The sequence below is a fragment of the Oratosquilla oratoria genome, chromosome 12 (genome assembly GCF_046742065.1).
Source record: "Oratosquilla oratoria isolate Oo_2021 chromosome 12, ASM4674206v1, whole genome shotgun sequence".
Taxonomy (NCBI): domain Eukaryota; kingdom Metazoa; phylum Arthropoda; class Malacostraca; order Stomatopoda; family Squillidae; genus Oratosquilla; species Oratosquilla oratoria.
Window position 1 is genome coordinate 67271337 of NC_134788.1, and position 27561 is coordinate 67298897.

A 27561-nucleotide genomic window follows, 5' to 3' on the forward strand; every position below is an offset into this window, starting at 1 on the left:
GGAAATCCTCATAAGTTTAATTATAGTGCAAGCTGAACTTGGCTTCACCAGAAAATGAGGCAATCACAAACAACATTAATTGATGACATGATCAAAACAATATCAGAGCTTTTGCAGACAGGATCTAATCTTAATAAAGGCTCCTCAATACTACACAATGTAAACAAGGGAAACAACTGACAAATCTACTTAAATACCAATATTTCACATCCCTCTCCACTAGAAGGAATAAAGTTCAACCTGTCTGTGGGTTTTACTACTCAGCCAGATCTTCTCAACTTCACTGGTTCTGGCAAAGAGGTGTCTATAGAACTTGAATCCTCAGAGGGTGGAATTTTAGTACAAACCTCTGAATTGCTCATATGGCTTTTAGGCTTATGGTTAATTCCAACCTTTGAATCAGTTGGAAAATTTTCATCAGGAATACTAGAACCCTGAGACCCATTATACTTCTGACATTCAAATACAATACACTCTTCTAAACAAGGTATAAATCTTGGCAGTAATTACTCAGCATGCCTTTTCCAAATTATATTACCAAAGATTTTTTAACTGTACCTTGAAGTATCCAACTCCCAGTACTTCAACAATTTTACATTCTACTGAGGTACTTCCCTGGGGATAGTTTCTAACAAACACAGCATCATCTACCTTGTATTTTCCTGTTACAACCTTACATTCATTTCTCAGGTCTCTGTTTTCCTAAGGTCCCACTCCTTCAATTAATCCTTTAATATTCCTATTGAACATCATATCAGCTGGTGTTTTTCCTGAGGAAGAATGTACTGATCTTCTATAAACATACAAAAATCTACATACCCACGTATCAAAGTCTCCCTCTGTAAACTTCCTAAGGCCTTCCTTGAAAGTTTTTACTGGCCTCTACAACACCATTTGAAGAAGGATTATAAAGAGCCAGGGTAATATGCTTGATGGCATTCTTCCTGATGAAAACAGAAATCTCCTCAGATACCAAACATTTTGCATTGTCTGAAACAAGCACATCTGGTATTCCAAAATTACAAAAACTATGCCTTAATCTAGCAATAGTTACAGTAGATGTAGTTGATTTTATAGCATGTCTAAAAACTTAGTATGGGAATCAATATAAAAAAAGAATATACATCTATTGAACCAGCATAATCTACATGTAGTCTGCTCCATGTATTTTCAGTTTCTGGCTAGGATAACACAAATGATCTAGAACTCTGAAAGTTTTTAAAACAAAGGTCACATGACTATTACTTCAGGTAGATCCTGGTCTAGTTTAGACCACCATATCCAATTACATGCTACAGCCTTCATAGCACTAATACCACTGTCTCCATTATGTAGTTGTTCCTATACTATTCCATGTAACTCTGTTGGAATAACCACATGATTATAGTATGACAAAACAATGTTATACATGCTAAACTCTGCTTTTACAGTAGCAAACTCAGATACCATAGCATCATCAATCCATCCAAATTTTACATACTTAATCACATTATTTAGAAATAGTTCTGACTTGGATATCCACTTAACAGCATCAAAAGAAATATCTTGTCCACCTAAAGATTCTACAACATGTACATATTTATTTGTAGTACTTGAATCCAAACTTGAATCATCCAATGGTAACCAGTTTAATGTATCTGATTTAATATTTAACACATAATTATATTCTGATGATAGCAAAGCCCAACATTATACTCTCACATTTACATCTGTTGGTATCTGCTTACTCCAACCAAACAAACCAAAGCAATTGTAAATAATCATCTTTCTAATCAATTTTGGAAAATTATTTACTTTTCCCTACTATACCAAAAATTAACTGTTTTAGGTAGAGAGTATTTGTCACATGCAATATTTCCATTCAGATATTTAAAGTTACACCATATACTCATTGACTGCTTGTCTGCTTTTAAAACAGGAACTATTGGTATGGCCCAATCACTAAACTTCACTGGTTCTATAATCCTGTCAGATACAGGTTTGTTTAATGCTTCTTCAACCAGTTTGATATATTTACTCACTACAGTACAAGCTCTCTGAAATTTGGGTACAGCTCCTTCTTTCAGATGAACTTTAGCTACCACACCTGTTACAGGTAAACTTGGATAAGTAAACAAGTTTTCCAGTTGAGATTGATCATCCAATACATTACTCAACATATGACAACTTTTATCCAAAACTGTTAAATCAATACCAATCTTTGGCATCAAATCTTTTCCACATAAGTTGTTATTTACCTTGTCAACTACATTAAACAAATGCCTGGTGCTATATTATATGTTACAAATGCAAACACCTTTCCCATAATCTTTACATTAGTATTCCCATATGCCTTTAGCAGTTTTTCACAATCCTGTAATGGTAACCTCAACCTTTAAACATAATCATAACCTAAAGCGGAAATTCCAGCACCACTATCTACTCTAAAGAGACGATATTCCATCACAACCGACCACAATCTTGGTTTAAATATTAAGGATTTGATTTTCTTTTAACTTACGTACATTGTCTTTCAAATAACAATTGTCTATCACTGTTTTCTGGTAAACATTGACCGTCCTCAGCTAGCACATTTACTTTTTTCTGATTCTCCCACTTTTCCTTGGAACACTTTTGTAAACCATTACTTTGATGCTGAGACCCCATAGTCAAATAAGACCTGTAAACATGCTTCTGGTGCCTCTTCTTACTACACACTGAACACACTAGGGGAGAAAATCTATAGTCAGTACTTAGGTGAGGGTATCCTCAATGTATGCATTTGATATCTTTTCTTTTCTAAAGAGCTAACATTACTATGTAAAATATACACCTCTGCAGATAAGCTTACTTTTTGTCGGAAAGTATTTTCATATATCAATGATCTTTCCAGAGTGTCTGCAGAAGACTTTGATTTTAATCTAAATTTTCCGCAGCCAAATTAGGAAAATACACTTTCCTATCTATAGCCATGAATAGTTGGTCTCTAACAAGACTGTGAGACAAATCAGCAAAATCACATTCTTTAGCAGGGGATTTTAAATCTGCATACAATTCTTGTAAAGTTTCATCACTGTGTTTCTTCCTTTGCTGAAACTTAATGCACAGTGGTAGGCTATCCCATGTAAGGGGGGAAAAGCCTTTGGTATATGTATGGTAAGAAGGCTTTATGACATTATGTTTTTTCAAACTATTGTTAATGTCTTCATACCCCCACTTCATAGGGTAGCTTTGGAGATGAGGAACATGCTAAAACACTGTAAGTCTCTGTTCCTAAAGACACTAGCAATGTGTTCTTTTTCTGAGAAACATCACTGATACCTGCATGAGAAAAACATGGACAACCAGACTTCCAGTTTTACCTTCTTTGGATCAAAAAGATCAGCCTCTCCATAAGCACTGGAAACCATCTTAAAGTTTACTCAATCTTACAAACCTTTAATTGTAGACAAAATCCATTGGTAGACTTATTATGAAGCAATCCAAACCATGACATTTTTCTACCACAATAACACAAGGTTTTCAAACTTGCTGGCGATCCATATGAAGTTAGCTTCTTTAGAAAAATCTCTCTTCAACAGGAACAATCACGTCAAACCTTGATATTGCTTGCAAAACCTTCTAAGCTTCTTTTTAAGCCATCCTTGTTAGCAGTGTAATAAAAAGGTGATGGGGAAATCCTCACAAGTTTAGTTATAGTGCAAATTGAACTTGGCTTCACCAGAAAACAGAGCAACCACAAACAACAAGAAATGACATGATCAAAATAATACCAGAGCCTTCACAGACAGAATCTCATCTTAACAAAGGCTTTTGAATACTATACAATGTAAACATGGGAAACAATTGACAAATCTACTTAAATATCAATATATCACACACATAGAGAAAAACTACTTCAATCCCAATTTAACTTTTCCTGTTTTGCTTGTATTTCTGTTAAGCACCTGATGTCAAACTTGTTTTTGTTTTCTATCAGTCCACTTATTTTATACTAATTCTTTTTTGTTAATCGATATATGTTAAATGATATGGCTCTTATATTTGTGTTACTGTACTTGTTACCCACTGTTTTTACTGTTTTATCTGTTCATTCTATATACTTTCTTCTGTTCTTTTTACACCCAACTGGAAACATATCTGGAGAAAACTTAAGCACATGATTCATGAAGGGGTATTTACCTCATTGTATTTACCTAATTGTAGCATACGATAAAGGACCACCATCATTGGATCCTGTCCCTGACTCTCCAGTTTTTTCATACCTAGTCTCAAATTCATGTACATTTCCAATTTAATTTATATCCTTGATTTGCAATTATCATATTTAGATTTTAATTCATGTACTGTTGAAGCTTGGGCTATATCTCTTTCTAAGCTATTCCAAGTATTTATGCATCTATACGGAAAAATGTATTTCTTCACATTCTTTAGACATGTGGTCTTTCTTTGTTCCCATGACCTATTAATGTCCCATCACCTTTAATCAAGAGATCTCTTCTGTCGATGCAATCTATCCCCTTTAGTAACTTGAATAATGTAATCATATCACCTCTTTCTCTTCTAACTTTCAAGGTTGGCAAACCCAGTGCTTTTATTCTTGTATGGTTCTGATAGTCTGGGGACCAGTTTGGTTGCTGCCCTTTGTATTCTCTCGATCTTGCTTATATCCTTCACTCTGTGTGGGGACCATATTACTGACACATTTCAGTCTTGGACAGATCAGTGTTTTAATTTTTTTTTCATAATTTCTTCATTCTTATTATGAAAAATCCCCTCAAACTTAACTTTTCCTGCTTTTTGCTTGTGTTTCTGTTAAGCACATGATGTCAAACTTGTTTCTGTTTTTTATCAGTCCTATTTCATTTTTGTATATAAGAATATAAGAATAAAGGAGACTGCAAGAGACCATAAGGCCTACACTAGGCAACTCCGTATCCATCACCACCTGTCATCCCCATCCATAAAGTTGTCTAATTGTTTTTTAAAACAACTGATAGTTTCAGCACTTACTACATGGTTACTAAGTTTATTCCATTCATCGACCACACTATTAGTAAACCAATTCTTGCCTATTTCCTTCTTAAATCTAAACTTGTCCAGTTTATACCCATTACTGCGAGTCCTGCCCCGTTGTTTTATTATGATGACCTTGTTTGCATCACCCTTGTTATAACCTTTGATCCACTTGAACACTTCTATTAGATCACCCCGCACTCTGCATCTTTCCAGAGAGTGTAAGTTTAGGTGCCGCCTCTCTTCGTAAAGCAAATTTCCGAGTCCATGTATCATTTTGGTCATTCTTCTCTGTACTGATTCAAGTGAATTGATGTTATTTGTGTTACTGTAATTGTTGCTCACTGTTCTGTTTTATCTGTTCATTCTACATAATTTGCTCTGTTTACACCCAACTGGAAATAAATACTATGTCTACAGAAAACTTTTCCACATGATTTATGAATCATTAAAGGACCAACTCTCCTATTCTCCTTTTCATACCTAGCCTCAAATTCATCCACATGTCCAACTTAATCTATATTCTTGATTTCCAATTATCATATTCAGATTTTAATTCATGTATTTTTCAAGCTTGAGCTATATCTCTAAGCCCTTCTATCTATATGGAAAACTGTATTTCTTCATATCCTTTGGATATTTGGTCTTTCTTCATTTGTTCCCATGATTTATTAGTGCCCCCTTATCCTTAATCAAGAGATCTCTTCTATCAATACAATTTTCTTTAATAACCTGAATACTGTAATCATATCATCTCTATCTTTCAAGATTGGCAGGCTCAGTGCTTTTAGTCTTTCCTTGTATGGTTTATCTGCCTGGCTAGGGACCAATCTGGTTGCTGGCCTTTGTATTTTCTTGATCTTGCACTCTGTGTGAGAACCATATTACTGATCCATATTCTAATCTTGGACAGATCAGGGTTTTAATGAGCTTTTCATCACCTTTTCATCCATATAGTGAAAAGCCACTTAAATATTCTGCAGCAGTCTGTATGTCTCCCGCAATCCTGCTGATATCTCAGTCTAGTTTCAGGTTGTCTTTTATCAACACTTCCAAATCTTTCTCCACTTTTGCTTTTGTAATGGGTTCTCTTTCCAAGGAGTAGTTTAAGGATTATATTTTGCTGCTATTGCCCATTTCCAGTAATTTACATTTTTCAGCATTAAACTTCATTTCCATTTTGGCTTCAAGCAAAAATAATGTCTACATCGAAGAAAAAACCCAGATCATTTTATGATGTTCCTTAGGGATTTATGCATTTGCAGCCCAGAGTACATTGATGATACATAAAGCCCTAAGGAACACCAAAGAAAAAAGATAATTTTACAACGTTCCTTAGGGCTTTATGCATTTGCAGCCCACAGTGTATCAATGATGAAATCAGGTGTATTTACAATATTGGTACTAAGCTGCGATACCCCACACACGTCCTTGATAAAGCTTATAATTGTGCCAAAAGAACAACCCCAGGTTCAAATAAAATCTTTAATAAAAAGAACATGTTGGTTTTACCTTACTAAGAGAACATGCAAGGCATCCTAGATTTATTATATGGTTTTAACATTAATGTAGTTTTTAACAATAAGAACACTGTAAGACAATTGTTCATAAATAATTCTGTTACTAGTGATAAAGGATGTGTGTACAAAATACCTTGTAAAACATGTAATCAGTTTTATGTTGGTCAGACTACTAAAACACTCATAACATGAATTAAGCAACACAAGAAATATGTTAGAGAGGGAAACCAATCTAGTGGTATATATTCACATGAAAATTTTAACCACCCAATTGACTAGGATAATGCTAGTCACCATATATAACAATAACATCACAGAAATATAATGAATACAGTTTGGTCAAATCTAGTATGGGAATAAATGTTAACCTCCATCAAGGTTTGCACAAATTTTATAGTTACGTTTACCAAGAAAAAAAAAGAAAAAAAAAGTAATATACCAGTTGTGAGCAATTGTCCCATGCTGGTTGATTGCCAGGATGGCAGTAAAGCCACGTGTACTTCTTCCACTACCTCTCCAAATTCCTACTTCACCATGTCACATTGTCATAATCTGTATGTTTTTTCTTCCTTATATAATTCCTTCTTTATATTAGCACTGAAGATATAATTATATGAAAGCACTCTGCTTGATTGGTTTACTTTTTCCTGATGGTTACTCCCAATATTGTAAATACATCTGACACTATGAGATACAAAGGCAAGACACCACGAGCATAGCTCCCCTTCCCGCAAAATACAACTAGGTACAACTAGGTAAAGACACACACATATATATATAAATATTTATATACAATGTTTTCCCCATAAAACCAGGCATCTTCTGGTAAAGTGGTACAATATATAAAATATTTTGGAATTAATTTAAACGCTTCATACTCTGGGAACTGGGGAAGGTGACTATGGCCCCATGAGTACGCACTATATGGACACAAGATCGCTGCAGGAAACTCCAAACAGTTCCACAATTACACAAGTATTTTGTTCTATGATAATTACTGGGCAGTAATTTCTTATAAAAACTGCCTCCAGACATTCTAATTTTCTCATACAACTAATTTTGGTCATAGTGGTTAAGGTGTAGGTTGTTATGGGTTACTTTTATGTAGTACTCATGAGGTGTGATTTTACTGTGCATCACAAGTCACACTGGAAAAACTTCTATGTGTGAATTATCATATGCCATTTCAGATCACCAGGACTTTATTTCATACATAGATAAATTAAAAGGTATTTTTCCTAGTATAATGGATGGCTCTTTTATTGTAACTTCACTATATCCTTCACTTTTGAAAATTGTAACCAACATACAGAAGTTACATTCCATAATTTGTATGTAAACATTTTCTTGCAAGCTTGTAATTATGAACAGTAAATGCTTAATCAAATTTCTATAATTAGTTCACTTGTATTGTTTTAAGAAAAATTGGGAATTATCCTTAAAAAAACAAAAAAGTTCCAAGCAGGAAGATCACGTTCCTCAAATATGATGGTATTATGACAGTTGCCAATATATAGATGTGCAGCAAACACACAGGAGTTGAGATCCAGTGTAGATGTACCTTGGGAATTTTGGGTATCCTGTAAAACTTAACTCAAGCTATGCTCACTGTACATGTTTAAAACTCAAACACTAAATGCAGTCCTCTTCGGCATGTACATTCATGGAGACAAGGAAAATATATACAGGTCAAGTGTCAGTATATCTGATTAATCTTCAGTTGTTTGTGATTCCATTCCCGTGATGGCTACACAAGTGTGGGTCATCACATGCTTACTGAGGTGGCATTTTTGTGAGAAAGATGCAATGCACAAACCACACTGGAAAGGCTTTTCTCCTGTGTGGGTCCTCGTATGCTCTTCCAGATGACCCTTCTGTGAAAAAGCTGCATGGCATACTTCACAGTGAAAAGGCCTCTCTCCAGTGTGAATCATCATATGTCTTGTCAGATGATGCCTTAATGAGAAAGATGCTTCACACAGGCTACAATGGAAAGGTTTTTCTCCTGTGTGGGTTCTCGTATGCTCTTCCAGGTGACCCTTTTGCGAGAAAGCTGCGTCGCATAGGTGACACTGGAAAGGTCTCTCTCCAGTATGGGTCATCGTATGTCTTGTTAGATGATGTCTTAATGCAAAAGATGCATTGCACAGGCTACAATGAAAAGGTTTCTCTCCTGTGTGGGACTTCTTATGTTTTGTTAGATTACTCCTTACTGAAAAGGCTGCATCGCACAGGTCACAGTGAAAGTCTTTCTCTCCTGTGTGCGTTGTCATATGTTGTTTCAAAGTAAACTTATGCGAGAAGGCTGCATCACACACATCACAGCTAAAAGGCTTCTCTCCTGTGTGGGTCACCATATGCTGCTTTAGATAAAAACGTCGCGTGAAAGCCGCCTCGCACAGGTCACAGTGAAAAGCTTTCTCCCCTGAGTGGATTGTCATATGCTGCTTCAGGGTACTCTTGTGCGAGAAGGCGGCTTCGCACACCTCACAGCGAAAAGGCTTCTCACCTGTATGGGTTATCATATGCCGCTTCAGATTACCTTTTTGTGAGAAAGATGCATTGCACAGATTGCACTGAAAAGGTTTTGCTTCTGTGTGGGTCATCATGTGCTGCTTCAGACTACCCTTCAGTGAGAAAGCAGGATCATACAGGTTACATCACAAACATTCCTCTCTTGTATTTACCCTAGCTGTATTATACGGGAAGGGAGCTATGCTCGTGGTGACCCGTCTTTGAATCTTTCAGCATCAAGTTTATTCTTAAAATCGTGAATAGTATTTGCACACACTGTTTTTTCATCTAAGTTATTATATACAATTTTATGAAAATACACCATGAGAAAATTCACTGCATATGTCACTATTCTTTCCTTAGTAATTGGAATTTAAGATTACTTGTATGGGAGAGCAGTATGTACCTCACAATCAGATTCCTTTCTGTTTTGGTCGTTTTAATACCATAGTATGGAATCTATGGGTAACTCCTCCAGTAGAACCTTGATGAACCTTGTCCTGCCAAAGAAGCAAAATATGCTTTAATGGCACATATTTATTGAGTCATTAAAAAACAATAACATGTACAGTCTTTTTATTTCCTAAAGAAAAAGAAAAAGTGTCTAATGGCATAGTGTGCCAAAATGCCACCCAGGGCAGGAGCAATATTGCTGCCCACTATATTCTTTTGGTCACTTATATAATCTCTATAACCTATCCATACTGTATTATTATTGGTTACATACCAAGCAAAAAAAAAAAAAGTAGTCTAAGGGATTAAGCAGAATTTTTATGTCTACAACATGGAGGAATTGACCTGTATAGAACAGTGTAGCAGCCAATAGTTCGCTGCAACGAAGGTCAAATGCAAAGTGGAGCAAACAGTGAAGGAGCACAACTTCAAGCAAAAGTTGAACTCAAATGACTTAAGGGGATTGTCCATTAGAAAATCGAACTTTTTTTGTTTGAGGTGAAAGTGGCTGAGATTTCTTCCTAGTAACTGTCTTGTCTCAGAGAAGTTACCACTGAGTTTTCAAGTCATTTATGCTTACACCTTTTTTTATTGTGATTTTTTTTTTTTCGTTTTCGAGGGGTAATTTTTGAAAATTTTGACCTTTGACTGGATATTGATTATTTTTTGTCTTTACAATGGGCTAAGATAGATGAAGAAAAGGAGGCAAAATTATGATGTTCTGATCAGTCTGTTATATATAAAAAAAAAAAAAATCCAAAGTTGATAAAAAAAGAAAAAGAATAAGAAAAAAAAAATTATATATGAAAAAATCCCACTAGTCCTTGACAGAACATAAATCTGCCTCCAGATGTTCTCCAATTATGCTGAATCCGAAAAGGATTTGCAGTTGAAAATCAGTGAAGGCGTTTTGGATATGAATCATGTTAAATGTGCAAAAATCAAGTTTTTCAGGAATGAGCATCATAGTTTTTTGTTCATGGCTGCTGGTCCCCATTCATTATCTAGGATGTTATGGTGTTGAAAGGGTATCATAGGCACCACCCTACTCTTTATTGCCAGCTTTTGATTAATTACAGGTTCATATGATGAATCCAGTTAGTATCCACCAGGGTTATATTGCTAAGGTTCCAAGCGTGAACTTTTCCTTTTCTTGGCACAATGCATCTTTGGCGACAGACGATCTTTATCTGCCATCCTAAGCTGTTTTATGGCAGCACTGGTTGTTGTCCCTCTTGCTGATGGAATATATGCAAGTTCATAACCAATGATATTGTTCAGAACTGCAACTTGAGCGCAGAATTGAACTCTAGAAAATAGTACATCTCACTTACTTGAAAGACAAGCTATGAATAAGTCACATTCACATACTGTACGACAGTACGTTAAGCAGTCAGGTCCCTGTTGCCATATCATAAGCTATTATTTATCATACAAAAGCATAAATGTTGTGCAAAATATGCAGCTTCTTTTGTTAGCAAATATATGTAACAACAGAAAACGTGATATGCAGTATGCAGCGGACACAACCCAGCCACACAGGGGGGGGTACGGTATTATATTTTTTTTAGATGGTAAAAATCAAGATACAACATCCATACTCGGTCACGAGATAGCTAATGAGCAACACTTTTAGAGGAAATATATATATATATTTTTTTTTCATGATTTTCTGATGGATGATTCATACTGTATGCTACATAGTCAGGTCTCTGTTGCCATATATGCTATTATTTATATTCAAAAGCATAAATATTGTGCAAAATACACAGCTTCTTTTGTTAGCAAATATATGTAACAACAGAAAACATGATATGCAGTATGCAGCGCACACGACCCAGCCACAGTAGGGTGGGGGGGTACTGTATCATATATTTTTTTTTTTAGATAGTAAAAATCAAGATACAACATCCATACTCGGCCATGAGATAGCTAATGAGCAACACTTGTACAGGAAATATTTTCAGAATTTCGTTTTTTTTTTTTCGTGATTTTCTGATGGACGATCCTCTTAAGGTCAAGCACAAAAAGAACTAGTTGCTGGTGCCATCTGAGATACCCTCAGTTGATGGCCATGGTAAACGGAGTGGAGTTTCCACATGTGGCTCAGTGAGGAGCCATGTAAGATGTTAGTAAAGCAGAATACATACATGGCACAAGTTATATGCAATAGCACAGGGAAGCCACTGGAAAAACCAGTGGTGCAAAAGAAACACAATAAACATAGTGTATTCATTAAAATATGACATCAACAAGTATTGTACGTGGCTCTACAAGACTTGTTTCTACTTACAATAAAGTTGAGTGAAATAATGTCACATGTGAGAATAAACATTCCTGTAATAAATTTCTACTGACAAATTTGGATAAAAGAATGAACAGGAGAAACAGATAAATCATTTTTACTATAGAATTCTCAGTGCACCAGCTGTCCCTTAAAGATAAAATGCTTTTTATACCTACCTGTACAGGTATTGGAAAATGGGTAATTGCTGAAGACCATTTCTAAACTATTCACTGGAAAATAAATCCATAATAAATGCATAAGAGGAGAAAGATTCAGGAGTGCTGGTAAAAGACAACCTGTCATGTCCTTACTATGAATAGAGTCCTGTGGTTGTGCTGTGTCACACCCTTGCATAAATAAAGTCTCCTGTTTGTATTTTTTAAGGCATGCCTTGCATGAATATAATGTATTGTGTATTATCATTATTGTATGTTATTCAAGTATGTTATAAATATATGTTATAATGTATGTTATACATATACGTCATAAAGAAAGCTTTAGGAAAAGATAAGGATTTTTTGGGGCCTTTATAAATACATACATACATACATATACCACGGCCTTTTCCCCCTTCCAAGGGAGGTAGCCAAAAAGGGAAAGGCATAAAAACACTCCCACCCATTTCATCCCTACATACACTCCACACCCCTCCCACCCTTCCTCTCATCTGAGCACCTCCTGGATGACGGGTCATCCCTGCACCCTGCCCACCGCCCTGGGTCAGAAGCAGTGTCGCAAGACACAGCACATCCACAGCAAGGCCGCTTCATTTAATCGGCGACCCCCCCCTCTCCGTCCCCCTTTGCATATAAGGCGAGGACGGGGAGAAATCCCTTCGGGCTGCGTCAAAATTTACTCACACATACTACCCCACCCCCACCCCCCCCGCCCATTCCTCCTCATGCAGTCACAACATCATCCATATACAACCATTCTCCACTCACCTCTGTCTTCCGTCCTCTCCCTTCCTTCCTCAACAGACATTCCCCTCTTCCCCAAAGCCCCCTTCACCCCATCCATCCACCTCATCCTAGGACGTCCCCTCATGTTCACTCCCTCCACACCTCTTTTACTAGTCTTTCTTCACTCATTCTTTCCATGTGTCCAAACCATCCTAATATTCTTTCATCAACCCTATCTCCCAAATCCTTTTTTACCCCTGTTCTCCTCCTCACCTCCTCATTTCTCACTCTATCCAGCCTAGTAACCCCCACCATACTTCTCAGACACCTCATCTCAAACACATTCAAACTCCTTCTCTCTTCTTCTCTTATGTTCCACGTTTCTGCCCCATACAGTGCTGTTGGCACAATCACTCCTTCATACAGTCTCCTCTTCGCATCCATTCCCAAATGTCTATTCCTCATTACACTCTTTAAACCACCAAGGCATTTACTCGCTTCTCTCAATCTACATTCTACCTCCACCTTCACTCCACCTTTTCCTGCTACACTTGCACCCAAGTATCTAAAACTATCCACTTCCTCCAGTCGCTCTCCCTTAATGTTCACTTCCAGTCTACTGCCACTTTCACCCCTTGTACATCTCATCACCTTACTTTTACCCACATTTATCTTTAGCTTTCTTCTATCACATACTCTCCCAAACTCTGCCACCAGCTTCCTCAATCCCTCCTCTGACCCTGCCACAAGCGCAGTGTCGTCCGCAAACAACAGCTGGCTCACCTCCCACTTTTCTCCATTTTCTTTAACCATCTCCAATCCTTGACTCACTACCCTAGCATTCACCTCTCGCACCACTCCATCCATGTATAAGTTGAACAGCCAGGGCGACATAACGCATCCTTGACGAAGTCCCACCTTTACTTCAAACCACTCACTCTCTCCATTTCTAATCCTAACACATACTCTACTACTCTCATAAAAACTCTTGACAGCTCCCAAAAGCTTTCCTCCTATCCCATAAATCTGCATAACCTCCCACAGTGCCTTTCTGTCTACCCTATCATAAGCTTTTTCCAGATCCATAAAAGCCCAAAAAACATCCTTCCCCTTTCCTATAGCTTTCTCACATATCTGTCTTACCACAAAGATCTGATCTACACAACCTCTACCCGTCCTAAATCCACACTGTTCCTCACCAATTACTCCTTCTGTTCCTCTCCTAATCCTCTCAATTAAGATCCTCCCATAAGCCTTCCCTACTACACTCAACAGGCTAATCCCTCTGAAATTACTACATTCACACTTGTCCCCTTTTCCCTTGTAAAGAGGAACTATACAGGCACTACTCCAGTCCTCCGGTACTCTACCCTCTCTCCAGCAAACATTAAATAACCTCACCAACCAGTCCACCATTTATGGATTTGGAAAAGACTTATGACAAGGTAGACAGGAAGGCACTGTGGGAGGTATTGGAGATATATGGGATAGGAGGGAAGCTGTTAAGAGCAGTCAAGAGCTGTTAAGAGTTTTTACAAGAGTAGTAGAACTTGTATTAGAAACAGAAATAGAGAGAGTGAGTGGTTTGAGGTAAAGGTGGGACTTTGCCAGGAATGTATTATGTCATCTTGGCTGTTCAACTTATATAAGGATGGGGTGGTGCAAGAGGTAAACACAAAGGTTATGGGTAGGGGATTGGAGATGATTAAAGAAAATGGAAAAAAGTGGGAGATAAGCCAGTTGTTGACTGCGGACGATACTGTGCTTGTGGCAGGATCAGAGGATGGATTGAGGAAGTTAGTGACAGAGTTTGGGAAGGTGTGCAAAAGAAGGAAGTTGAAGATAAATGTGGGTAAAAGTAAGGTGATGAGATGTACAAAGGGAGAAAGTGGCAGCAGACTGGAAGTGAGTATGAAGGGAGAGAGACTGGAGGAAGTGGATAGATTTAGATACTTGGGTGTGAATGTGGTGGGAAAGGGAGGAGTGGAGGTGGAGGTAGAATGCAGATTGAGAGAAGCAAGTAAATACCTTGGGGGATTAAGAAGTGTAATAAGAAATAGACATTTGGGAATGGATGCTAAGAGGAGACTGTATGAAGGAGTGATTGTGCTGACAGCACTGAATGGGGCAGAAACATGGAACATAAAAGAGGAAGAGAGGAGTATGAATGTGTTTGAGATGAGGTGCCTGAGAAGTATGATAGGGGGTTACTAGGCTGGATAGAGTGAGAAAAGAGGAGGTAAGGAGGAGAATGGGGGTGGAAAGGGAGTTGGGAGATAGAGTTGATGAAAGAGTATTGGGATGGTTTGGACACATGGAAAAAATGAGTGAAGAAAGGTTAGTAAAAGATTATTGAAGGCAGAGGCGAACATGAAGGTGCAACCAGGGATGAGATGGATGAATGGGATAAAAGGGGCATTGGGAAAGAGGGGAATGTCTGTTGAGGAAGGAAGGGAGAAGACAGAAGATAGGAGTGAATGGAGAATGGTTGTGTATGGATGATGCTGTGATGCATGAAAGGGAGTAAGTGGGGGATGGGGGGTGAGGGAGTATGTGTGAAAAATAATTTGACATATCCCAAAGGGATTTCTCCCTGTCTTTTCTTTTTTTACATGAGGAGACAGAGGGTGGTTACCAATTTAATGAAGTGGCCTTGCTGTGGGTGTGCTGTGTCTTACCACACTGCTTCTGACCCAGGGCAGTGGGCAAAATGCAGGGATGACCTGTCATCCAGGAGGAGCCAAAATAAGAGGGAGGGAGGGGGGTGAATGGGAGTGGAGTATGGGGGGATGGAATGGGTGGGAGTGGATCTTATGCCTTTGTTTTTTGGCTACCTTCCTTGTAAGGGGGAAAAAGCCTTTGGTATTTGTTGGAGGAGACTAAACTACCCACTTTAGATACATTTCAACACCCAGGAAACATAATCACCTATTCCCAGGCTATCTAAGGCCGGGCGGAGAGCAACTACACAGAGAGAACCAGAGAACCAAAGAGAGACCTTGAAGAGAGAAAATACAAGAGAACCAGAGCAGAGATCCAGCTGAGAAAACTGAGAGCAGAGCGACAAGAAAGAAGCAGACATCCACAGCTCATCTGGATCTATGTAGAGTTTTTCTACAACTGTCGATTATGACAACTCAACTAAATAATTCCTTTGGACCTCAACGATTGCATTAATCTCTATGCAATGTGCAAAGCCTGTTTTATCTTTTTTTTTCAAATTGTTTCAGACATCTCAAGACTGCTGCTGGACTAAGTGCAACTCTACACTCTCTCTGTTATTTCTCAACTACAAAACATCAACAAATCTCCTACATGTTCCTGGCTACCAGAAGATTCTCCAACTAGAAGTTTTCGTGTATCAGCCTCTCCTCAAACAATTCATTTCTTCCTGAGACTTGAAGAGTGGACCAGATGACTTTCTGTTGGTGAGACTTCTAGCAACCAGAATCAAGACTCATCTACACCATAATCAAGACTTCATTTTCCCACTTGTTCTTATGTGCACATCTAGCTACTCTGGTAATTAAGTACTCACTTATGATTCATGAAACATATACTGTATTTAATAATTTTATGATCAATGTATATTGCTATTTTTTTATTCTGTGCCCATTTGTGTTGCTTGTGTTTGTTTTACTATTGTAAATAATAATTAATTTTAACGAGGAGTTTAATTATTCTGCCTGAACTCCATCACTTGTCCAAGCTCCACTCCACGGAATGTGTGACAAAATTCGGCTGAATGGTGCTGTCTCACCCACCATATAGTCCCGACCTGGCACTCTCAGACTTCCATTTGTTTGGACCTCTGAAGTTCGCATTACGTGGGCACTGTTTCCCCAACAACAACGCCATAATCGCAGCCATAAAAAATGGCCTGCCTCAGCAGGCACTGACTTTTATGACCGAGGCATCATGGCTCTTGTTCATCACTGGCAAGAGTGCATTGAGAATGGTGGTGACTACATAGAATAATAAATTCTGGAGCACAAAAGGTCGCTCATTTTAATGGTGCCACTCCTGTCTTCGTAGCTCTTCAACTTTTTTAGTTAAAAAATAGGAAGCATTACTTTTGGAACGACCCTCATACATTAAATATGCTTGTTGAGTAATAACAAACATTGTGAAAATGATTGCAAAAATAACTGAAATATTACTTGTGTAGTGGCTTATGAATATTTACTTACAGCATCAAGTTGCACCAGTGTGTTGCATATTCTATACTATTCATTAAGAATGGTGTTTTAAGAATAAATATATTTGTTCAAATAAGCCATCTCTTTCATGCAGTCCAACAATAAACACTGCTGTCCTATATATTTGATGCTGGGTCAATGTGTAGAGAACTGAACTGGTGCATCATCTGTAATCATGTTGGCATAGCTTGTTGTTCCTTCCATGTCACTTACATAACAAGAAACATTATTTATGTAAGCACTGAACCTTGTGGAACTCTGTTACTGCTCTTCATCTTAACCTCTTCACTCTGGGGCACATCGCACGTCTGGCAGCATTAGCTGCCCGACGTGCGATATTGCATCATAATAATTGCATTATAAAAAATAAAGTCAGTGCTCAATCGTTCATTCTCTTTCACCTGTGTATTTTGATAACCATAGAAAACTGATGAAGCCAGTTTAGAGAGAATGAAAAATACGTAGGTACGACTACAATAAATATAATCAAGATGGCGCCGTCGGCAACATCAAGTACCCACTTGCTCCTCATGCCGCCTACGTAGGCGTCACCGTATGGAAGTGGTTACCGACTTATCCTTTACTACTGTCTTTCCTTAATTTTTTTTTACATCCATTCTAGTAGTTTGCCTCTTAATCCTCCAACATGCTCTAATTTCCACATAATTTGACTGTAAGGTGTTTTATCTCATAGTGCACCTACCCCTCTCTTGCAGCACATCAATCGCTCTTGAGTAAAAGCTTAAAAAGGTTTGACCCACATGACCTTCCAGATTTTAGCCCCTTCGATACGATGATATATATGTAGGCGTCATAAGGAGCAAGTGGGTATGCAAGGATGCCGATGTCGGCATCTTGATTATATATATTGTAGTTGTACCTGCGTGACCCCCATACTCTGTAAACCGGCTTCATCATATTTTCTATGGTTATCAATATTCACGGGTGAAAGAGAACGAGCAATACAGTGGTAACTTTATTTTTTATAATGCGAGTATTATGACGCAACATTGCACGTCTGGCAGCTAATACTGCCCACGAGATTTTGGTCTGTATTGAAGGGGTTAAGCTAAACTGACTGACAGAATGTTTATCTTTTTAAGATATTTGGTCAATCTTTCACAATCTTTTTACATAATTTCACTAATGTGCTGGTCAATGATACTGGCCTATAATTTAGTGGTTTCTCCTTATTTCCACCTTTGTGAATTGGCACCATATTTATCTTTTTCCAATCAAGCGGCACAATGCCTTTCAATGAGCACATAATAAGACTATGAATCCTGTCCACTGGTTGTTCCCTACATTCTTCAAGTATCCAGTTTGAGATCCCATCACATCTTGAAGCTTTTGTTGCATCCAGTGATCCCAAGGAATTAACCCCTACTTCTACATTTATATCTTCTAAACCTGGTTTTTTGCTTCCCTCACTTTCCAAAAAAAAGTGCTCTCTTTTGTGAAGACCGAGTTAAAACTCATTAATTAATTCTGCCTGAACTGAGGCTTCTTCAAAGATCTCACCACCATTAACTTGGTGATTACTTCCCTGTCTCAATTTACAACTTATAAACCTTTAAACACTTTTGACTCATCTTTGCAATTATCTACTACATCTCTTTCAAAATTGATTTCTTCCTTACTTTGCATTCCTAGCTTGTTTATAAGCTTCTTTTGTTTTATTGCTTCTTCTTTTGCTCCACTTTCCCCATGCCATATAACTGGCCTTTTTTGTAAATCTCACACTTTTTGTTAAACCAGTCTTGTTCCTACTTCTTCCTCCCACTAGTCTTTGGCACATGTTTGTTCACTCTCCCATTGTAAATGTCAATAAAAAATTTCCCATTTCTTCCTTATTCCTCTGGTATTCATAAATTCCTCCCAATTTGTTTTTTCAACCCTAAATAATCTGCTTTCCTAAAGTTGAGTCTCTCTTGCCTGTGTGATTCATTCCTTGGCTCTATTCCTCATCCTCAAGCTGTAATTCAATTTTAACATGGTCACTTTTTCCTATGGGGCAAAGGTAGTTCAATGAGATGATGATGGTTGGCTTTTTGGTTAGTAACAGATCTAACCTTGTGGGACTGTCATCTTCTTTTATCTGGGTCACTTCCTATACCCACTGGGTCATTGTGTTCTTCATTCCTATACTTAACCCCTTTGATATGATGATGCCTACATAGGTGTCATGAGGAGCAAGTGGATATGCAAGGATGCCGATGTCAGCGTCTTGATTATATATATTGTAGTTGTACCTGCGTAACCCCCATACTCTCTAAACTGGCTTCATCATATTTTCTATGGTTATCAAAATTCACGGGTGAAAGAGAACGAGCAATACAGCGGTAATTTTATTTTTTATAATGCGAGTATTATGACGCAACATCGCATGTCTGGCAGCTAATGCTGCCCGCGAGATTTTGGCCCAGAGTGAAGGGGTTAACAGGGTATTTCCCAAGAATCTGCTGTGATGCTTGCTTCCAATTCCTCCCAGTTGACTTTACTGCAACTAAAATTTCCAATACAGACTATATTGTTACTTTGTTCAATATTTTTCTTTAGGAAAAGAGCTGTATCCAATAACATTTCGCGATATTCAGTTTCACTCCAAGCTCTTGTCTTTGGGGGAACATATGCCACCATGAAGTCTATTCTGCCCTTTAGTATTAAATTTTTGATGAATTGCTTCAGCCTTGCATTCACAAAGATTTGCTTCTTCCACCTTTGTCAGTCCTCACCATAAACATTACCCTTCTACCCTTTTCATCTTCTCTGTCTCTTCTCCAAGAGGTATATCTACTGTTCCCCAATTTTAGGGGTTTTGTCTCTACTAGACACAAAATATCAGGCTTATCTTTAAGTAGTCATTTATCTCATACTTATCTGATAATAAATCATCAACATTAGTATATGCTATTTCAAGTTTCTTTGTAGTGTTTCCTTTGGAATACTACCTTCCTGATTTTCTAGAAACCATTCCCTCACCTTCTGATTGACCTAAAAAAAAAAACAAAAAAAAAACATTCTCTTATTGTTTTTGAATTTGGCTTCCTCCAACTGCTTTCATGTCTTTGCTCATTCCTCTTCATCAGCATCTTTCCTAATCTAAGTTATTCATAACTTTTCTCATGCTTACTTCCAAGACTTGCTGATTACTTTGCCATGGCTTGCAACTTGAACTTTATTTTCATTGGACATGTGCCATTTCTCTTATACTGACCTTACCTATACATACTATCAATCTGTTAATCCAAATTATTCACTAGAGTTAATGAGGTAATTTCCCCAATTGTCTACATTTCTCGTTCATGGCATAGCTTCCACAAGGTGATGTGTTCTTCTCGGAAACCAAAGAGTAAAATGCACATGTATGAAAGTGGCAGTTCCAGACAAGTCTATCAAGATAAACACCATGAGAGGAAGGAGCTTTTATTAGTATGATGTTTCGCTTGTTACAGCCTTCTGTCATAATATACATGACTGAGATTAAATAAGAGGAACAGGGGGAACAGACAGAGGGTGGGAGAAAGGACGTAGAGAGGGGAGGGAGAAGGGTCACTGAATACTAAGAAAAGTTAAAGAGAAGGTGGACCAAATGTCTGCGAATAGGAAAGATTAACCACTCTGGTATGATGCCGGCCATACTGATGTCACGAGTTGCGAGTGTTGGGTTATTGTGTACTTGGTAGCTGGGGCCAAGGTGCTGATACCAGACCGTGGATGTATGTGTACTTTTTTCCACTTTTTTTTTTTTGCATAGAGGAAAATGTATAATTGATCATACGAACACTCTTGATTATGCCCCACCCTCATTTTATGAACTATTTTTGTTTTTTATGTAGAGAGATAGAGAGAAATATTTTACTGAACAGGCTTGATCGTGTTTTCTGTGGTTTGTCAACCACAACTGGCGAAAGAGACCAAGGAAACTGCCTATGTAGGATCAGTGCAATGGAGTGTGTATTTCTCTAGTTGTTTACCTAGTTGTATCTTATGGGACGGGGAGCTATGCTCGTGGTGTCCCGTCTCTGTATCTCACCATATCTAATTTGCTCTTAAATTCTTGTATTGATTTTGCACACACTATTGTTTCATCTAATATGTTCTATACATCCACCACTCTGTGGGGAAAGCCATTCTTTTTCAGGTCTTTTAAAAAACTATCCTTTTTGAGTTTATTTCCATGTCCCCTTGTGTTTCTCTTATCCCAATTTAGTAAGTCATCTCTGTCAAGGACTTCCACACCTCTCATAATTCTGTAGTCAACAAGTCGCCTCTTTCTCTCCTTTGTTCCAGAGTTGGTAGTTCTAGTTTTGACAATCTTTCTTATGATATTTTGATAGTGTTGGGGCCATCTTTGTAGTTGCTTTCTGGATTTTCTCAATTTTCCTTATATTCTTTTTAGTGCTGAGTGACCATAGTGTCAGTGCATACTCCAATTTTATTTATATGTTTGTCAGGGGACATATTTTTTGTGATGATCACCCCCAGTTTTTTTTTCAGATCCTGCTTTCATTACTTCCTTTTCACCAATTCTATATTGTCCTGGAAGCAAAGAAGGGTGGAGAAGAGAAGAAGCAGGCTTCCATATATTGGTTACAAATTAGGATGAGGGAATCATATGAAAGGTACAAAGTAAAGAGAAGTAAAGTATAAGATAAAGAAGGCAAAGAGGAGAGCAGATGTGAAATGGGGTAAGAGTATGACAACATTTTGGAAGTTAAAAAAAGAATAAAGAAATTAAAAGAGGAAGGGGAGGCAAATCAAGTAGAGAAGAAAAAGTAAAAGGTGCAGATGGAGAGATGATAATGGAAGAGAAGGCAGTGAGAGGAAGGTGGGCAGAGTATTTTAGGGAGTTGCTAAATGTGAAAGAGGATAGGGAGGGAAAGGTAGTTGCAGTGGGAAGCGCTAAGAAAATGGAGTAGAAATAAGGAAAGATGAAGTAAAGGCAGGTGTTAAGATTATAAGAACATGTAAGGCACCTGGGCTGGATGGATGTCATGCAGAATGTCTGAAAAAAAGGAGGTACAGTTATGGTGGACTGGATGGTGAAGTTATTCATTGTTTGTTTAAAACAGGGTAGAGTGCGGGAGGACTGCCTGTATAGTTCCATTTTACAAGGGAAAGGGAGACAAGTGTGAGTGTTGCAGTTTCAGAGGGATCAGCTTGTTTAGTGTAGTTGGGAAGGCTTATGGGAGGGTTTTGATTGAGCAGATTAGGAGAACAGAGGGAGTAATTGGTGAGGAACAGTGTGGGTTTAGGACTGGTAGGGGTTGTGTAGATCAAATTTTCGTGGTAAGATAGATATATGAGAAAGCTATAGGAAAAGGTAAGGCTGTTTTTTTGGCTTTTATGGATCTGGAAAAGGCTTATGACAGGGCAGAGAGGAAGGAACTGTGGGAGGTTTTACAGATTTATGGGATAGGAGGAAAACTGTTAATTATTTGGATGAGCTCATGGTAAAGAAAATACTAGTCACACTGAAAGGCGAAGATTGGAGTACACTGCAACACTATGGATACCCAGTACAAAAAAGAATATAAGGAACATAGAAAGAATCCAAAAAGCAATGACAAAGATGGCCCAACTCATTCAAAACTGACATACAAGCAAAGATTGTCTAAATTGGAACTACCAACCCTTGAACAAATAAGAGAAAGAGGAGACCTATCAGACATTTACATAATCATGAAAGGCATGGAAGTTCTTGATAGAGAAGACTTAGTGAGATAGAAGAAAGACAAGGGGACATGAAAACACTCAAAAAGGACAGTTATAGAAGAGACCTGAAAAAATATATATATAGTTTTCCACACAGAGTGGTGGATGTCTGGAACAAATTAGATGAAGCAATTGTTGAGTGCAAACAGCATACAAGAACTTAAGAACAAACTAAATGTTGTGAGATACAAAGACGGATCACCACAAGCATAGCTTCCCTTCCTGTATAACTAGGTACACCTAGGTACACACAAACACTCACCACACACACGCATGCACCTTCTAGACCTTATGATTTATTCATGCAAGCTTGTCATAAACTAAAAAATGTTTCCCAGTAAAAGTTGATTACTACATGAAAGAACAAAGGAGATAAAACTGCTATAAATATGACATCCACATGTTTTCTCCTTTTCAATCTCCTTGCCTTTTCCTAACAATAATAATGTGATAATAATAATAATAATAATAATAATAATAATAATAATAATAATAATAATAATAATATTATTAATCATAACAATAATGATCATTGGTTTTGAGTTAATGATACAAAGAGAGGTATGCACATATTGTGATGTATCATAATCACTGTATATCGGGCATCTTGCCTGTGAAACGTGAGGCATCATCGAATCATTATACAACTGGCAACCTAATGTTTGTGCATGAATATATGGGTCATACCAAAGTGGTTAAGGATAAGATGGAACAATTGACTGGGTGAAGGACATTAGCTCACAACTGAGGAACAAAAGGAAGAAATAAGAAAGGTGAGCAATTGTCTACTGAGGAAAAAGTGAATTTGGAGGGCAATTAGGGATAGCTTAGAAAATTTTGATGGCAATGGGTGTTAAAGGAATCAGGTGAGGTGATATTGAACATTCTCCTATTTTACTCAATTTTGTTGGTTCCTTGTAAAATGGCTGCTTCCCAACCTTTTCTACCCATTGCCAACCAAATTTTAAGCTATCCCTAGTTGCTCTCCAAACTCCCTTTTTCCTTTCAAGATTGTTGTCAATCCTCAGCAGACAATTGCTCACCCTTCTTATTTTCTTCTTCCTTTTGTTCCTCAATTGTGAACTAATGTCTTTCACCCAGTCAATTGTTCCATCTTATCCTTAACTTTTCCTGTTCGAAGACATTTGGTCCACCTTCTCCTTAACCTTTCCTAGTATTCAGTGACCCTTCTCCCCACTCTACCTTCCTCTTCCCAATCTCCCCCTGTTCCTCTTATTCAATTTCAATCATGTGTATTACAACTTTTCTTTTTTTTTCTTTTAGGAATGCCCCTGTGGGGCTACAAGGAGAAGGATGCCAAGTCCCAATCCCCGTCAAGTGGAAAATACTTGGTGGCAGTATTCTTTTTCCCCACCACAGAAAAAAAAAAAAAAAGGATGGTTCGGACACATTGAAAGAATGAGTGAAGAAAGACTAGTAAAAGAGGTATGGAAGGCAGATGGGGAGGGAGTGAACATGAAGGGATGTCCTAGGATGAGATGGCTGGACGCGGTCAAGGGGGCTTTGGGGAAGAGGGGAATGTCTGTTGAGGAAGGACGGGAGAGGACAGAAGACAGGGGTGAATGGAGAATGGTTGTATATGGATGATGTTGTGATGCATGAGGTGGAATGGGCAGGGGGGTGGGGGTGAGGTAGTATGTGTGAGCAAATTTGACACAGCCCGAAGAGATTTCTCCCCGTCTTCTCCATTATGCATGGGGGGATGGAGAGGGGGGTCGCCGATTTAATGAAGCAGCCTTGCTGTGGATGTGCTGTGTCTTGCGACACTGCTTCTGACCCAGGGCAGTGGACAAGGTGCAGGGATGACCCGTCATCCAGGAGGTGCTAAGATGAGAGGGAGGGTGGAGGGGTGTGGCGTGTATTCAGGGATGGAATGGGTGGGAATGATTTTATGCCTTTTCCTTTTTGGCTACCTCCCTTGTAAGGGGGAAAAAGCATTGGTATATGTATGTATTTCAACTTTGTACTTGAAAAAGCTGTATCAAGCAAAATGTTGTACTAATATAGACTCCATCATCACATGGAGTTTATTTTAATAGTAAGATGCATCTAGACTTGTGTGTATGTATAAATGTATATGTACATACACATTTATGTATATGAATATACACATACACACACACACATATATATCTTTTTTAACCACAATTCACTTTTAATTCCATGCCATCGCAATCAAGATTGAAAGTCGCTCAAAGGAGGCATCCGTTGGAAATTGAAACACGGACAAGCTGAGGATTCGAACCTAGCTAACCCGTAACAAAGTTACAGTGACGTAAACCAATACGCTATCAAGAGAGATTGGTTTTATTGGTTTACGTCACTGTAACTTTGTTACAGTTTAGCGGGGTTCAAATCCTCGGCTCATCCACGTTTCAATTTCCAACGGATGCCTCCGAGCGACTTTCAGTCTCAATTGCGATGGCATGGAATTAAAAGTCATTTGTGGTTGAAAAAGATATTAATTGATCACTGGGAACAAATCTAAGGAGTCTTCTCAACAATTTTCAAGTGGATACTACTATGGGGCTTCGGCATAGTGATGAACAATATAGGTTGAATGAGCCAAGAAGTAATTTGGTAATGGGTTTTCGAGCGTTTGAAAGATGTGCGCCAAGACTTTTTAATGAGCTACCACTAAATGTCAAAATGAGTAGAAACTGTGCCATTTTCAAGAAAAATTTGAAGACACATTTGTTCACCGAGTGTTATGACATGGATGATTTGTGTATTAGAAGTGACTATAGTGTTTGATAACATTAATGGAGGCCCTGCAGAGCACCGATGCTGGTGGAGCGGGGCCTAGAACTCCCAAATAACAAGTAACAACAAGTAACAAGTATATGTATATGTATATATATAAATACATATATATATATATATATATATATATATATATATATATATATATATATATATATATATATATATAACATGTGTGTACAGCATGTTCATGAACTTTACTGATAAACTTAGGAATATATCCTTCAAAAATCAAGCCTGCAATATTCTGTAATGACCTGCAAAACTCTGTTTTGCAAGGAGTGGGGTAACCGAAGTCAATATACTTTGCACACAACAAAAAACTGGTGCATCCCACCACCTCCACCCTCTTGCATAGACCCTTGAGTTTTCAAATATATATATATATGTGTATATATATATATATATATATATATATATATATATATATATACACAAATATATATATATATATTACTGAATCTGTCACAAATCTATGGAGCAATGCCAAGATGCAAGGGCAAAGGTGGAGGGAGGAAGGAGGAGATGGGGCAGGGAGTGGACCACAACAAAAAGGAAAGGTTTGCTTGGTAAAACAGAGGTTACATATCACCATTCTTTTCCCACTTCCTTGTGGAGTATCACTCAATACTGTATCAAGTCAGAGACCCCAATAAGTAATAAATAAGAATGCACATGAGAGAACTATGGATAACTACAGATATAAATGAATTTGAAAGTTTTTTGAAAACTTTTGCCATACAAGACCTCCAGAGTACATTTCCTAGAGTACACTTATCCCACACTGTACTGACCACACTTCCAGAACTGGCATTATTACACTATGTCACAAGTACTATATATTTTTATTCTTCCTGGCAAATCAGGGTAAATTTATAGAAGTGCACATCTACGTGATATAGCAATAGTAAATTATTTTGTATATTATACTACATCAATGTAATATGCAATTTTCTTGGTGGAAATCAATAATAAAAGTTGCTAAAACCGATTTATTAACAAAGTTGCAGCAGTTGAATGATACCATGTTTGTTTTGATAGATGCCGAGGTTGAAGAAATGAAAGGATGATAAATTTGTCTATTCTAATCTAACCTACTTAACATAAACTATGTAACCTAACCTATATTTAGTAATTCGGTATCTCAAATTCTAAAGATCATCTGGGTCATCGTTGTCATCACAGATACTGATGGCCTGATTATTATTGTACCTTGGGCAATTAACAGACAATGGCAGAATCCTGTGTTCTCTCAAAAAGTCTGAGAAAGCCCTATTGTCTTTGTAACAGTACTTATTAACATAACCTGGAGTTGGAGAACACCCAATACACAATGTGAAAGCCACTGTCTAAATGACAGTAACTGGACTGGATTGACAACAACATGGCATCTGGACTGTATCCTAGCGGCTTCATTCGTTAGTAGATTTGCTTTTAGCAAGTTTTTTTTTTTCAACAAGAAAATCACATATTACATTCATGTATTATAATTTACAAAATTGATATTTAATTTTCTAATGCTATATCATGTAGGTGTGCACAAATAAAATAATACCTAAATCAGAAACAAGTAATAAAATGTTAGATTAGGTTACATTAGTTTTGATCAAACAAATTGTAACAAATTAGATGTTACTCAAATTTCCAAATGCACTGCTATTCTGAAACTTCACCATTTTATACTACATCTTAAGATTATAGGAGTCATTTCTTTTGTGGAACACAATATTCACTGCCATGTAACCTTAAGCCAAACAAAAATTTAGCCATGTAACCTTAAGCCAAACAAAAATTTAATATAGTCTGACCCTCAACCTCAACGAAGTGTGAAATTTTGGCTTGTTTTAACCCCAACCCTTTGGTCTCACTGATGACCTAAAGCATTATCAGCAGCGACAATAGCTACAATAAATCAATCTTAATATTGACTCTCGAGGCAAATAAAACATTATGGCTAGGTCCTGGTTGGTGAGTGGAGTGTCTTCCCCCTGTGCTTATATATTACGCGACACCTCTGGATCTCAGATATATTTCCATAATCTCATGGATCCTTGAAACTCTTGTAATATTACCCACGGGATTTTTTGTTCACATTGTTTACACTCAACTGGAAATAAATACTCTAACTCTAGAGAAAACTTTAACAGTTTATTTATGAAGGGGTGACCTCTCTTTTTGAATGTCGTAGT

The 27561-nt window shown here is 37.7% G+C and overlaps 1 long non-coding RNA gene across 1 annotated transcript; it reads right to left on the minus strand.

The window, feature by feature from the left end:
* On the minus strand, positions 1-27490 carry LOC143031967 (uncharacterized). Its single transcript, XR_012967054.1, has 2 exons — positions 27445-27490; positions 1-9529 (listed from the first exon to the last, which is right to left on the minus strand). It is a non-coding gene; the product is annotated as an uncharacterized LOC143031967 (long non-coding RNA).
* Positions 27491-27561: the final 71 nt, after the last annotated feature.